This window comes from Myiozetetes cayanensis, unplaced genomic scaffold (assembly GCF_022539395.1).
Source record: "Myiozetetes cayanensis isolate MyiCay16 unplaced genomic scaffold, myiCay2020 scf3, whole genome shotgun sequence".
NCBI classification, from domain to species: Eukaryota; Metazoa; Chordata; class Aves; order Passeriformes; family Tyrannidae; genus Myiozetetes; species Myiozetetes cayanensis.
In genome coordinates this window covers 64,817,121-64,830,863 of record NW_026087521.1, presented here as the reverse complement: position 1 = coordinate 64,830,863, position 13,743 = coordinate 64,817,121, and the positions used below count along the sequence as shown (strand labels likewise).

The window sequence follows — 13,743 nt, the reverse complement described above, 5'->3', positions numbered from 1 at the left end:
GATGAAATTTCTCATCCTAAACGGAGTGCTGTACTCATGCTCATCTTCTGGGACAGTGCTCCTCTTGAGCAATGTGGGTCAGCTGCTCCTTTGTGGAAGTTTCATCACTCATCTTGGTCTCAGGAAAGTGACAGACTGTTCCTTCAAGATTTTGGCAACAGCTCAACCTCACTGGAAGAGGGGCCTCCACATTGTTTGCACAGTGGCTGGGGCCAAACCCATGAATCTGGTTTATGATTCAGGGGCTGGAGTCTGAATAATCTGGAGGAATTTGTACTTGGAGTTCTGGTTTTGGCCTATTGTAACTCCTTTCTTGTTTTTATTTCTTATATATTGATGCGGTATTTGAGCAGAATAAATCACAAGGAATCAAAAAATACAGGGCCCAGCCTGGGGCAAAGAGCATGGGGTTTTGGTTTGTCCTCTGACTGCTACCTATCCCTTGGCCTCTGCTTTGTGATCCTGAGAAGACAGGGTCCATTTTTCGTGGGAGGGGAGATGATTATCACTAATGCAGAGAGACATAAGAGATTGGAATGAAAGAACTAAGGTCATAGTCCATGGCAATCAGGTGAAATAAAATTTTAATTGCTATAAAGATAGGAACTCTTTAGCAGTAAGGAATTAGTTTTTGCAAGTTGTATGTAGCACTTCTGTGTTGGAGCAGGGTGCGTAGTAGCAAAAAACACCGTGATATCTCTCATTTTCCATTTGTTTGGCATATTTTAATCATTGTTCTAAATTATAGCAAAGGTCTTCTCTTGGATTTCTCTTCCTACAAGAGATAACATAATTTCTTTGCTGCATCATTTCTATTTGGTATTGGTATTTTCTTTAAAAAGTTAAAAAACTACTTTTCTTAAATTACTGTGCATTTTATTTCATTCTGCCATTGAAGTTCTTTTAACTGGAAAGAAAAGGACTGAGGTGTTAGTAAGACTTGAAAATTGTTCACTGTTAACTCAGTTTTACCTCACTAATAGGTTAACATTAGTTTTCAACCACTTATATCCCTTCCTAAGTTCTTAAGTTACACATTAAGCACAACAAGTATTATGGTCAATTGCCAGAAGTCCAGATAAGATCAGATAAGAGTTATTATTTCCAAAATGACATGAAAACAACCCTTCTTAATCCTCTAAAATTCAAGAAAAAAACAACAAAACAAAACCAAAAACTCTGAGGTATTTCTATTTGTCTAGACATAAACCCAAGTATTTCTTTTTCTACACTGAAAACTTCTGCTGTTGCTATTACATTAACATTTAGAGACTAATGAAGGACAAAATGATTTCTGTCCCAACAATCCTACTGCTAGAGATGGTGGGAAGCAATCTGGCAAGTTATTTCCTCACTGTGGTCTCCCATTTTGACAAACCTTCAATAGGAAAGCTGATTTCTGGTTTACATCTTCTAAGTGTCTTTGTTTTCTAGGCTGTATGACCCTAAATGTGCCACCAGCTCCTTCATCAACTGGCTTTCTGGCCTTCCTTGGTAAGTAGCTACAAACCCAGTGCCACCAAGGTTTGATGCAAAGTAGCCTTTCACCCTTCTGCAAACATCTTCTGCTTTGCAGAACAATCAGTTATTTGTGTTGGCTCTCACTCCAGAGAGAGAGGCATGAAACAGAAGTACTGCAGTTCCTGTGAGGAGCACAGAGCTAGTTTGTTGCCTCAATACAGAGGACCCAAAGGCTTGGAGAGCCTTCAGGGGGCACAGGAGCTGCCTGTGTGCCAGGTGGATTTGCTGGGGAGGCAGCCCGGTGTCCCCAGGATGCTGTACCTCTGTCTACAGAGAGAGCAGAGCAGACCTAGGTCCTCCCACTCTGTGTTTGCAGGGCAGCAGCAGTCGTGGGGTTACAGGAGGACCCTGTCTCTGTGCTGTTGATCATACTCTTGATGGTAAGACAGGCTCCTTGGCTGCACACACTCAATATCCAGTTTCCAGGTCATGGGAAGTGTGTGGATGAGCTCTAGACATAGGTCCCCACCTTCAGTACAGCTGAGAGGTTTCTGGGAGAAAGCTTTCGTGGGGGATCTGTGGCAGTTCACCTAGAACTTGACACGGCATTGATGGGGACATGCTGAGGAGTGTGCCTTAAATCAGACAATGTTGTGGGAAGGACAGGCAATCCCACACAAAAAATTGCTGTTAAGCCAATATATTTGCCATTATACTGCCACCATGGGCCTGCTGTGCTTAAGAACAAAATCATAATCTTGCTGAAGGCTCCTTTATTGCCTACACCATTTTTCATTGTTCAGAGATTTCAATTTCTCAAATGAAAATTAGGGAACGTCATTCCCTTTATTGCTGAGATGTGCTTTGTTGCTAAGCATTTTAACTGAAGTGCTTTGAGGCTAAGATCAAGACAAAGCATTTCAGTGTCATCTCTTTGCTAAATCAATTCTCTGATGTTTATGTTTGCAGTAAAAAGGACCTAACCACTGAATCAGCCTGAATATGTATTAAGATGACTCAGGCTGAAGAAATATGAATGCTGCCTTTGAAAACTGTAATGTGGTTTTCATCTGCCAACATACCACAACATTAGGAGCTCAACATCACGGTGAAGGGCACGAGAAACAAGGATTATATAGATATAAAGATGTTGAATTCATCTAGGTAGAAAAACTCCATGCAGCTGTACAGGTTGGAGGACAGTGCAGCTTTGCAAAAACAAACAAACAAACAAACAAAACCCACAAAAAATAGACCTGTGAGTCCTAGTGGACAACAAACTGGACAGGAATCAGCAGTGTGCTCTTGCAAAAAGAGAAGTTTAAACAGAAGTAGGTTGAGGGAAGGGAACCTTCCCCTCTATTGCTATAATCACTACAACAACAACTTTGTTTTATAGAAGTCAGAGATCAATAAAATGCCTTACTGATTGTTAGCAAGGAAGATCCTTAGAGAAGTCTTTGCCATCCTACAGAGACGTTCAAAAATATCAAGCAACTGCTGTCCAACTCCAAATTCATCCATTACAATGAAAAGAGGCTGTTACTGATTATGAGCTATGCACCTTTTTGTGGTTTTGGAGCCATTCTCAGCTGTTCATTAAGAGATGGAATTGAAGCACCTTTTTCCTTCTCCAGAGGAGTGCTGACACCAACTGCACAAAATATGAATTGATTAAGGGCTTACCACTCCTAAGGATTTACTTCAAAGACAGGCCAACAGCTCCAGTCATATTGCTGTGCATGCAGTGATGGAGTTGCTTGTAAGCAGTAATTGAGTGTTACACTAAGTGCTTACGATCACACAACTTTTTGTGAGCCAGAAAAATAGATTGCAAATACCAGAGTGTGGAGATGACAGACATTGCATATGCCAGATTGTGTTCCTCCACCTGCAGCTGAATTCTCAGTGCTGGAATTCTTCCCATGCCTTTTCAAGCCAACCATGTCATGAAAATGGCTGCCAACGATTTATCCAGAGCTTGGAATGAGTCCTTGGCTGGATGGGGAGGAAGAGGTTGGCCAACAGAATAAATGAATAGAGTTGAAATAATTTTTAACCCAGCAATTTGATCCGTCTACCTATGAAGAAAAACTTTTGCTTTGCTTTTCCTACAGGAAATCAACAGATTATTTTTTGTTTTAGTTACACTATCTGTAGCAAATTCAGATGTACTGCCCCTAAAAAGATTGACCAGAAGTTACGTGTGATGCTCTGGAATCAGTGCTATGATGGTCACAGTTGAATGTGTCAGCCACTAATCAAGCACAGTGTTTCCTTAGGATATAGTCAAGGATCAAATTCACCGCCCTATCCTTCTAAAAGAATTTCTGAGTGTCATAAGTTTCTATACAGAATGGCTTGAACTGATTTTTATTGTCACTGTGAACATTCATTTCAACAGCCTCAGCTGTTTCACAGCTATTTGCACGTCACACTTTCTGAATCTGTTGTATTTGATGCCAAAACTGCCTTCAATGCTGGTAAGTTACAGAGTTTTCCCCAAAGCAACCTGGTTTGAACTGTTACTGCAGCATCGTGCCTTTTCCAGAGAAGCAGTAGGATCAAATGGCTCAGTGAGAGATGTTTAAAAAGGATTACAATGGGCTTACTCCCCATTAGTCAGCATAGTTACTGCTGTCCAACCACTGGAGTGAGCCCAGATGAGCTAAACTGGGGACAGGTCAAGCCAAACAACACTTCTGTCAACTCTTCCTGTGTTAAAATTGTGACACAGGTAAAAGTAAGCTGTGGAGTCATCTTCTGTCATTTTATTTCCTTTATGTTTGCAGAGTAAACCAAATCAGAATTGCAAGAATCTGTGAAGCTGGACCAAGTTAAGCTTCTTTAACACTTATTGATACAGCCTTGCTCGAGCTTTTAGGAGTCTTTACTGCAAGGAGCACTTTCAAAGTGTCAAGCAATATAAAGATCACAGTAGAGGTGAGTGCACACTGACACATGGCTCTGTTATTGGTATATGCACAAAGGGAGCTCATAGGACAAGAGGCCAACTGTGCTGCTCTGTTGATACATGCAGGAGTGTTTTATCTTGGTGCAGGAAAAATTAATAAACTAATGAATGTTGTTCTTCCCTGTCTCTGCTACAGCAAGAACCTGACATACAGGAGGGCCTCACTCGTGGGGCTTTTTGGTATTGTGTTGGTGATACTCCAAAAGTCATGTTCAGTACTCCGAAGGTCATGGGCACTTGCTGTTGACTGCCTTGATTTGTGTCCAAGGGCAACAGAGAAAGAGAGAGAACGAGTAACATAAAGAGTAATGGTGTGAAAACGTTGCCTTCTTTCCACTATTATTTAATCTATCATTTAATACCTTCGGTAGGCTTGCAGAGGATGGGATCAGCAGAAAGAGAAAAGCATTGAAGAAGATATCTGGAAGAAGGAAGATCAGATTGTCAGAGCCTGGGTGACGAGCATGTGTGAACATGAGACTAAGGTGAAACACTTTATCTTTTGTTGTTGAGCTAAAAATTGAGGGAAGAAAAGAAGGAATTGTGCTGACCTTTTTGGATCCAATTAACTGTACAGACACATTGCTGCTTTGCTGAGACTGATGTCCACTGGCAGGGACAGACATGGTGGGATCACAGCTGCAGTAGCTGTTTTCTGCCAGGGCAGAATGCTGTGCTTCTGCCCACAGCTGCCAAAAAACTCTCCAGGTGTCTGAAGCCATTGAGAAACCTGCCAGTCTGAGTTGTCAGACCTACCTGAGCCCTTAGATTCAGGCTCTTACCAGGGGTTGGAGGGAGGAGGAAGAGTGAACTGCAGTTCTCCTGGGGTCTGGGCTGATAAGATGATTGTGGTGGTTCTGAGAATCTCCTGTCAATTGTCACCTGCCCCAAACAGCCTTCTGAGGGTCCTAAGTGTTAACCTCAGTTCCTAGCATGAACTAGCCTTCTGAACTTAGCTTACTAAAATAGTTTTGACATAGGATATTTGAAGTACAGTCTATAAAATGTTAGTGAATAATGGTCTCTTCTCCCTGGCATAAGATTAACAAACCCGGGCAAAACAACCAAATGTTGTGCAGCTGTACCTAAACTGAATGACATGAGCTCTTACAACAACCTTCAGTGCAGAAATGAAATAAAATTTCCCTAAGAGTTTATTGATGATTCCCATTATGACACAGTGCACATGGTTCAATTAATTCAATGAGTTTTTATATAAAAAGAAATTGAACCTGTAATTCTACCATTAACTGCCAACAATTAATATTACTTCTACAGAAGGAAAGTCCCCTCAGTTTGATTCTTGATAATTCAGCCCCAGAAATCAATAATTTGTCTTTATTGCATTGGTGCCCCTTGATTAAAAACAGAGAACACAACTACTTAGAATGATTTCTAATTTAATGATGTGTTTTTAAAAAAGATATTTTATATTAATGATTTCTTATGATGGGAGAAAAAATATCACTCTGTAGTCTTTCAGGAAATGCAGTATACAGATAAAAAAATCTCTTAATCATACTTTTTCTTTTTACAAAACTTCACCTATGAACTGTTTTGAGACTTAATATGTTATCTTTTCACCTGAATAATACCATACTGGAAGTCTGGTTTATGTAATCTTACCATAACATGCCTATGAGTCCTCAGAAAATATTAGCAGATCCCTAATGCAATTCAAATTATTAATGTTTTTGCTTCTAATTATAAATTAGTGCTTTTTCTTCATTAAAGACTGTAAAATTTGGACTGTATTAAAGCAAGAAAGTAATAAGAAAGTCAAAAAGTTCACCAAAAGAGAACCTTCCTGAACCCTTTTTGTCTTTATAGGAGAGAACTGTATTAGAGTACAGCTAACTTTTTACCCTTTTTCATTTTGATGTGCGTCATGTAAGGTTTCTTATAATGAAGTATATTTCTATATAAACTTTTTTTTGATCTAAAGTAGAACTTGTATGCTACAACTGTCTTGATAATGGTCTGTAACACAACACTTTTTTCTGCTTTTTGTTTATTTTCCAGTAAATACTTGTATTAACTTGTAAAAAAAATTACATGAAAAATTATAAAACAAAGAAAACATAATAATGATCCCCTAAAATTGGTTAGTATGTGTGTGCAGCAGGTGAGTTTTGCATTAGAAAAATTCTAAGGATGAAATGCATATTTTTGCCACTGACTCACTATAGGTGACAGGAAGAGCAGAAGTTCAGAAACATCACTCTCAGTGCCAAAACTGCCATCAGTCTGATGATTTACACCAGGCTGGATGTGGATCTTTACTGATTCTCAAGAGAGCTGCATGGCATACTCTGGGGTCCTGGTGATCATTCAGGTCTGCTGATCATTCAGAGCTGGCTGGAGCATGTTGGACATCCATTCTGTTCCTCTTCTTTCCTTAAGAGTAAAGGTGCTGAGAAGTAGCTGGTATTCATCTGGATTTTATTGTAATATGGGCCAAGATAGTAAATGGGTTTTTTTGAAGCACTTCCAGGACCAATCATTTATATATAGCTGGTGAAGAGATAAAAGTGAGTTACAGATTGACTTTGATAAGATAAAATGAATTATTCTCACATTATAGGATATATTCCAGTACCATAATTGCAGGAAAATAGCCCTAAGCAATGAGTTCTGGCAGCTGCAGTTTCATTCAGTCAGCCCAATGCTGCCATCTTCAAACCAACACCTAAGGGAGGTTCTGTAAGAAAACCACTTTGTCACACTGTCCAGTTTAGTGAGTAGCATCAGAGGAGTTGGGGAAAAATCTTGTGCTGAATTTACCCTACCACCACTGCTACTCATAGGTCAGCTACTCCTATTGTATCTTATAAAATCATAAAAACAGAGTGATCTAAATGGCTTGATGCACTGAAATAGATTGTCTTATCCATCTATTTTTCTCATCTCATGTCAAGATTATCTAACTTGTTCTTTAAAGGCTTGCAAAGATGGGAATCCCCAAATAGAGTTATATGCTGCTTCTTGGTTTTTACCAATATTTTTTCTTTTTTTTTTTTTTTTCCCCACTGTAATTCAAACCTATGAAAAAAGTAATGCTGTTCCTTTTTGCAGCTTTTGTATAACTGAAGATTTTTGTCATGTCTTCTCTCAGTTTTTGGTGGGTTTTTTGTTTGTTTTGTTTATGTTCAGGTTTTTGGTTTTGGTTTTTTTGTGGGTTTTTTTGTTTGTTTGTTTTGTTTTGTTTTTCTGTTAAGTGGAGCAACCCCGTTTTCTTCAGCTTTCTCCCATATCATGTGTTTTCCTCACTTATGTTTGTATTTGTTGTTCTGCCCACAACTGGACAATGGCTGCTGGACCTAAATAACGTGGGAAGATGGATTGCCATCGTGCTTTTGCTCTGGTTGCACATCTTGTCACGTTGCATGCCTTTTCAAAACAGTGTTGCCCTGATGACGTGCAACTGGAAGGGCAAGGACAGTCTCTGTGTCTCCCCTGCAGAATCAGACCAGAGTTTCCTCCCTCCTGTTCACTTCTTCAACACAAAAGTGATGTATCTACCCCTGTGAAATACTACCCTGTGTTCTCAGACCTTCAGCTCTCCAGTTTCCCGTTCTGGATTGCCCTCTCCTCTAGCATATTGTCAGAAGTTCTCAAGATAACCTGTTCTGGAAATATTTTTTACTCCATGGTTCTACAGCTGCTTAGGGTGATGATTATGATAATGATGGCGATGATGTCCCTTTCTTTGTAGCTTTGTCAAAAAATTGGAGAATGGAATACTTTGTTTTTGGAATTCACTGCTTATTTTCTTTTTAATACTCCAACTGAATATACCCCTGTACCTCCTGAAAGTCAGATAGGCTTTCAGCTGAGCCTTTTGGGAGCTCTTGGGATCCCAAGATCTTGGGATAATGCAAAGCACTACATCTTGGCAAGAGGCCTCCTTGGAAGGTGTTAGCATATGAACTGTTCTGGGTTTCGGTGGTGGAGAGAGAACTCTTAATTGAGAGACACCATACTGTCACTGCTGTGTGAGATCCTATCTGAATTAGTGACTGAATTTACATAGAGTGGAGCCCTCAGTGTTGATTCTGAGAATTGAGGGAGGTCATGGGAGGCTTTGCTGACACTGTGACTGCCTCGGGTTGGGTGCCTAAAATTAGATGTAGTATTTCTCCCTCTGTGCCCCAGCTGTCCTGTGGATGTTACTCATTTCATCCAGATTCAGCTGCCTAGGATCTGAAAGTGTCTAGTTTAAGGTAAATGTCTAAAATCACATTGTAACAAGGGAACCCTGCAGAGGATCATTCATCCTTTCTTAGCCACTGACCTCACTTCTGAATGTATTCTTCCCTGGACAAACTTATTATATTTTCTTGGGCATTGAAGAGGCCTAAATGACTAAGACTGTGGCTGCTAACCCTAGATAGGATTAACATAGGTTTATATTTGAATTTGTTCATATGTAAAGATAATTACTCTTCATGAGGACATTTAAAGCCTGAACAGTGCTACTGAGAGGGCTTAGTTGATAATGCATTTTAAAAGCAGGAAGTTAAATCACAAAGAAGGAAGGTATGAATCTTGTACCTTTAGGCACACAAAGACTTTCTGTCTTGCTTTTGAAAATGGTCTATGAAACCACAATGAACAGAGGAACCTGTAAATGAACAACGTGTAAAATGAACAATTCGTGCCTTCAACTATGCAAAAATTTGTGTCCAAGTAATGGAACAACATGATATGGCTCTACAGGCTGGAACAAGTTTTGAGAAAGTGTATTAGGTGACCTTTGTTGTTGTTTCCCTTTGTGAGATTCTTCAGCCCACTAAAACACGGTTACTTTAGCGCAATTCAGCTTCGAGAAGCTTGATTTGTTTGCACAAGCTGAATTCTGTCCTGCACTGTGTATGTCAGAAGATTCTTTCATCTGAAAGAATGTATGTTTTAAAAATCCAATTCAGTATCTTTTTTTCTTTTTTTCCCCCTGGGAAAATAGTGAGATAAAGCAGGAGTGATTTATGGATGGTCAGGAGAGAGAGAAGAAAATGGGTCATGAAAAAAGGAGAAATAATGAGACCAGAATCATTCCTGCTATTATGGGTTCAGCATTTTTGCCAGTTATGTGGTGTTGACACTGAATTGAAAGAAAAGTTGTTTATTGAAAATCTGTGAATAAAAAGACAGGTTTGGCTGTTGTTTTACATGGAAAAATGCTGCAGTGTGTAAAAAGAGTTATGTAAGTTACTAAAAAGATGATTGTCTAAGAATTGTCGTTACCCCATCTCATAGGAGCTCCATTTTTCATATTTATTACCTTTCTGGATAATGGAAGATGATAAATGAGTTTGTGAAACTGGGAAATAAGCTATGTTTTTCATCAGGTATTTATTAAAATATGCAGTTCTGGACTTAGTAAAAATGTGAACATAAAAATGTTGCTCCTCCAATATTGACATGTGCTGAATAAGGTCATCTGAGCAATCCTATCTCTATACATTATCACTGGTTTTAGAATTTTTTCATGGAATTCATCCTAGCAGGTAGTTGATCCCAGGAGACAGATCAGAATCTTAAATGGGCAGAAAAATAAAAGAACACTGATCACATGAATATTTATGAGACTTATGATTAGAGAGAGCTTTTAGCTACGAATATCACACCTTGATTCAAAATTACTAAAAATTTATAGATGTTCCTCAAGGTATCCCTGAATTAACACTTAATAGCCCAGTTCACTGCTGTAAAGTTGAAAGTCTTGTACCTACTTTTTCCCGTCCTTTTTTAGTAGACTTTGGGTCCAAGGGATATTAAATCCACTCATGACCTATATGAGCAGTCTGTGTCCATATGAACAGTGAGTGATCGGAGATCTGGGTAGTCACATATCCAAATCATCCTCTCTAACTTTGAAAAATTGACCTCTGAGTACTGCATAAGCCTTACAAGGCTTAATTTGGGTTATCCCAAAGATTGGATTTTGCTTTCTATCCCAAAGATCAGATTTCCCTCCCCTGGAAATTTTGAAAATAGTTTATTTCCATCTGTTATATCCCATGAGGCAATATCTTGGCTTATCTGCATTGCCTGTGGTACTGTTTTTTAAATGTTTCTTAGGTAACCAAAGGCACCATTTATATTATATAGATATATATCTATATAAATACAGATATATATGTGTATTTGTATGTATATACATATGTATATGTATATACAATGTCTGTATTTATATTCCTTTTCTGATGTTTCCTCTGTTCAGAATTCCTAATCCCTTCAGTTCCTTTCCCTCTTTTCTTTGAGGAAAAAAGTCTGGCAGTCACGATTGCAAAAGTTGCAGACACACTGTGAGAACATCTGGGAATCTTGACAGTGAAGTGTTGAGTCCAGCAGCCAAGTACTTGTCTGAGTCCTTTGCACTGCAACTGCTGGGTTATCTCTGTCCTTGGAGACCAATATCAAGTGTCTTTTTAAGGGGATCGGTGGAAGTATCATCATGGAAACTTTTGCTCATCCTTTCAGCCACACTTTATCAAGTTCAGTGAAGGGGTGCCCAGCTGGAATTCTGTCCCCAGGCCTGATGCCTGTGGGGGCACCAAGTATGGGATATGTTCACTGATCCTCAGCTCTTCTTCATTTTCCACACAGCTGTGGGGGTAGATTTTATGTTTGCATAACTCTCTCACCAGAACGAAACCCAGTTAAAATCTTCACCCTGAACTCTGACGTTTTTAGTTTCTGTTTGTATCTTTCTGTACCTTTACCTGAGTTTTAAAATTATTTTCAGTCAGAATCATTACTTACCATAAAAAAAATTGCCATTGCTCTAGTTTATCTCAGAAATCAGACTAACCTTACTGCCTTACAAACACAGCAGACTCTGGGGGCCTTCGGTCTTTCCTGAATTGCTTGTTTCAGCACATCATATGACCATAACTAGGAAAAACAGAGAAAAAGCACAAGGTAAGGAAGATATTTTGCTACTTGCCTTCTACCATGCGACACTCTCATCAGCATGAAGTGTTTGAATGAGGTGACTTTATAGACAAAGAGCAGCTGGTAGTAACTAGAGGGAGACAGGAAAACACTTGTAGTGGTTTGATCCTGGGAAGGTTTTTCTTTGGTTTAATTTATTTATTTTCTGACTTTCTGCAGGTCTTTTTACATTACCTTTCCATCAGGTAATATGGTTGTTATGTAGTAAATCAGGGATAATCGCAGCACTTGATTAAAAGCAGCAAATTCAACAATGATTATTTTGGAGCTCAAGAGTTGAAAATTGAAAAGTCTACAGGGGAAGCAGACTGAGAGTGCTGTAGAGATATCAGCAGGGAAGGATGCAGACCTTCAGACCACAGAAATGGCAGGTGAGCATTCATCCAGGTTTCATGAAGGTCTCCTCACTGTACTATGATCTGACTTAGGTAATTTTTAATGCTTGCACTGCCCTGGGGCACCCTGAAGCCCCCAGGGCACTGCCAGCCCAAGCTGCACTCTGCCAATCTGTGCTGCTACAGTTACCTCAAAAGATATATTAAAAATTTTTTAACCTTAAATTCATCTCAGGGAAGAATTCACAATCCCCATATCTCTGAATGTTCCATCTTACTGCACCATACACTGAAATATTGTACCTGGAGACACTTGGTACCTTCCAGTGTGGTAATGCCTCTGTTCTTCATTCCTCAGATCTAAAGATCCAGAACCTTAAAAAGTCCCCAGAATGCTCCTTTCAAGCCTAAGAATCCACAGTAAGTAAAAATACTTTTAAAACCAGGTTTTTATGGCACAATTAGATATTCTTTTAATGGTTTCCAGAAAAAGAGAGGAAAGTAAAGGTATAAGGAGTAAACTTTAGCTTTTTAACTTTGATAATTATAGATAAGTATAATTATGTTAAACACTATACCTATTCTGAGAGATACACCTGGAGTACTGCAAGTACTACTGAGTGAAGATACAAAAGGAAAACTAAATAAGAGGCTAACATTCATATCATGCTATTAGCATGAATGTCTAAATTGCAAGATATTTTAGAGGCAAAGAAAATAACAGATTTCCTCAGATATTTCATAAAAATACCAGTAGTCTCATTTACACGAATAAGAGTAATTACTGAGTGTAAATGGCAAAATTACATGAATTATATTTCATGCAATGAAATGGAGCACCCACTTGCAATAGGAATTAATTATTTCATAAGTACTGGTAAAGATTCAGTATGTTTCTATTTTTTTTTCACCTGTCACAGCACACAGATATGCTCCTTTTCAGAAATCTGTCAACCATTTATTGATTTGGACATTGAAAGTACAAAAATTTCCATCAAAACTTCCTAAAATCTGTTCTGATTTAAATTAATTCCTCTAATACCCGCAACTGGACTCACACTCTACTCTTCCATAGAATCTACCCAGTCTTCTGCTTGGGATTGTACAGGTCCACATCTCAGGTCTGTCCAGGTCCCTCTGGATGCCATCCCTTCCCTCCCGTGTCTCCAGTCAACCCCATCACAGCTTGGTGGTGTGAGCACACTTGCTGAGGGTGCACTTGCTCCCGCTGTCCATGTCACTGACAAGGCTGTTAAACATCTGAAACAGTTAAACAAACATCTTAAACATTTTAACATCTAACATTTTAACATGTTTAACGGTGCTGGTCCCAATACCCACCCCTGAGGAGCACCGCTCGTCACTGCTCTTCACTTATAGATGGAGCCATTGAACACAGACTGTTTGAGGACAACCCTCCAGCCAATTTCTTATCTACTCAGAGGCCCATCCATCAAATTCATGTCTCTCTGGTTTAGAGACAAGAATGTCATGAGGAACAGTGTCAAATGCTTTGCACAAATCCAGGCGGATGACAAGTCCAAGCAGATTTCTTGGCCCTCTGAAAAGAAATGGGCCTTCTTCATGCCTCTTTATAAATAACTAATATGAGTTTCCCCACTTATGCAAAGGGCTGACAGATCAGGTACATTACAGAAGAAATGCAGCTTTGGGACTTCTAGGAAAACAACTGGCTACCGTGTCCATCTTGTATGTATCAGTAAAGCTCCAGCTCAGACACGGTCACGTGTGAGTGTGGCTGTATGTAGGTTATCACCAGGGCTGATACAAACTGACTCACTGTGCAGCCCTGCCAGCTGTCTGTGACTGCTCATTGAATATTTTGTTCGATTAATGTATTTTGAGATTTTTTTTGTTTGCTTTTGGAAGAACTGCTTAGCTGTGTCTTACATAGACTGTTCTTAACAGTGCACTTGACCCTTATGTCTGCAAGCAGACAACCGAAATGCCTTGCTGAAGTCTCTTCTCTTTCCAGTTTCTTGTTTAAGTTCTTAA

At 39.3% G+C, this 13,743-nt stretch overlaps 1 long non-coding RNA gene across 1 annotated transcript; it reads left to right on the top strand.

Annotated features, from left to right (window-relative positions):
- The first annotated feature begins 1,334 nt into the window (after positions 1–1,334).
- On the top strand, positions 1,335–11,755 carry LOC126644780 (uncharacterized). The gene is made up of 4 exons (XR_007630008.1): positions 1,335–1,494; positions 4,254–4,404; positions 4,807–4,920; positions 11,552–11,755. It is a non-coding gene; the product is annotated as an uncharacterized LOC126644780 (long non-coding RNA).
- The last annotated feature ends 1,988 nt before the right edge of the window (positions 11,756–13,743 follow it).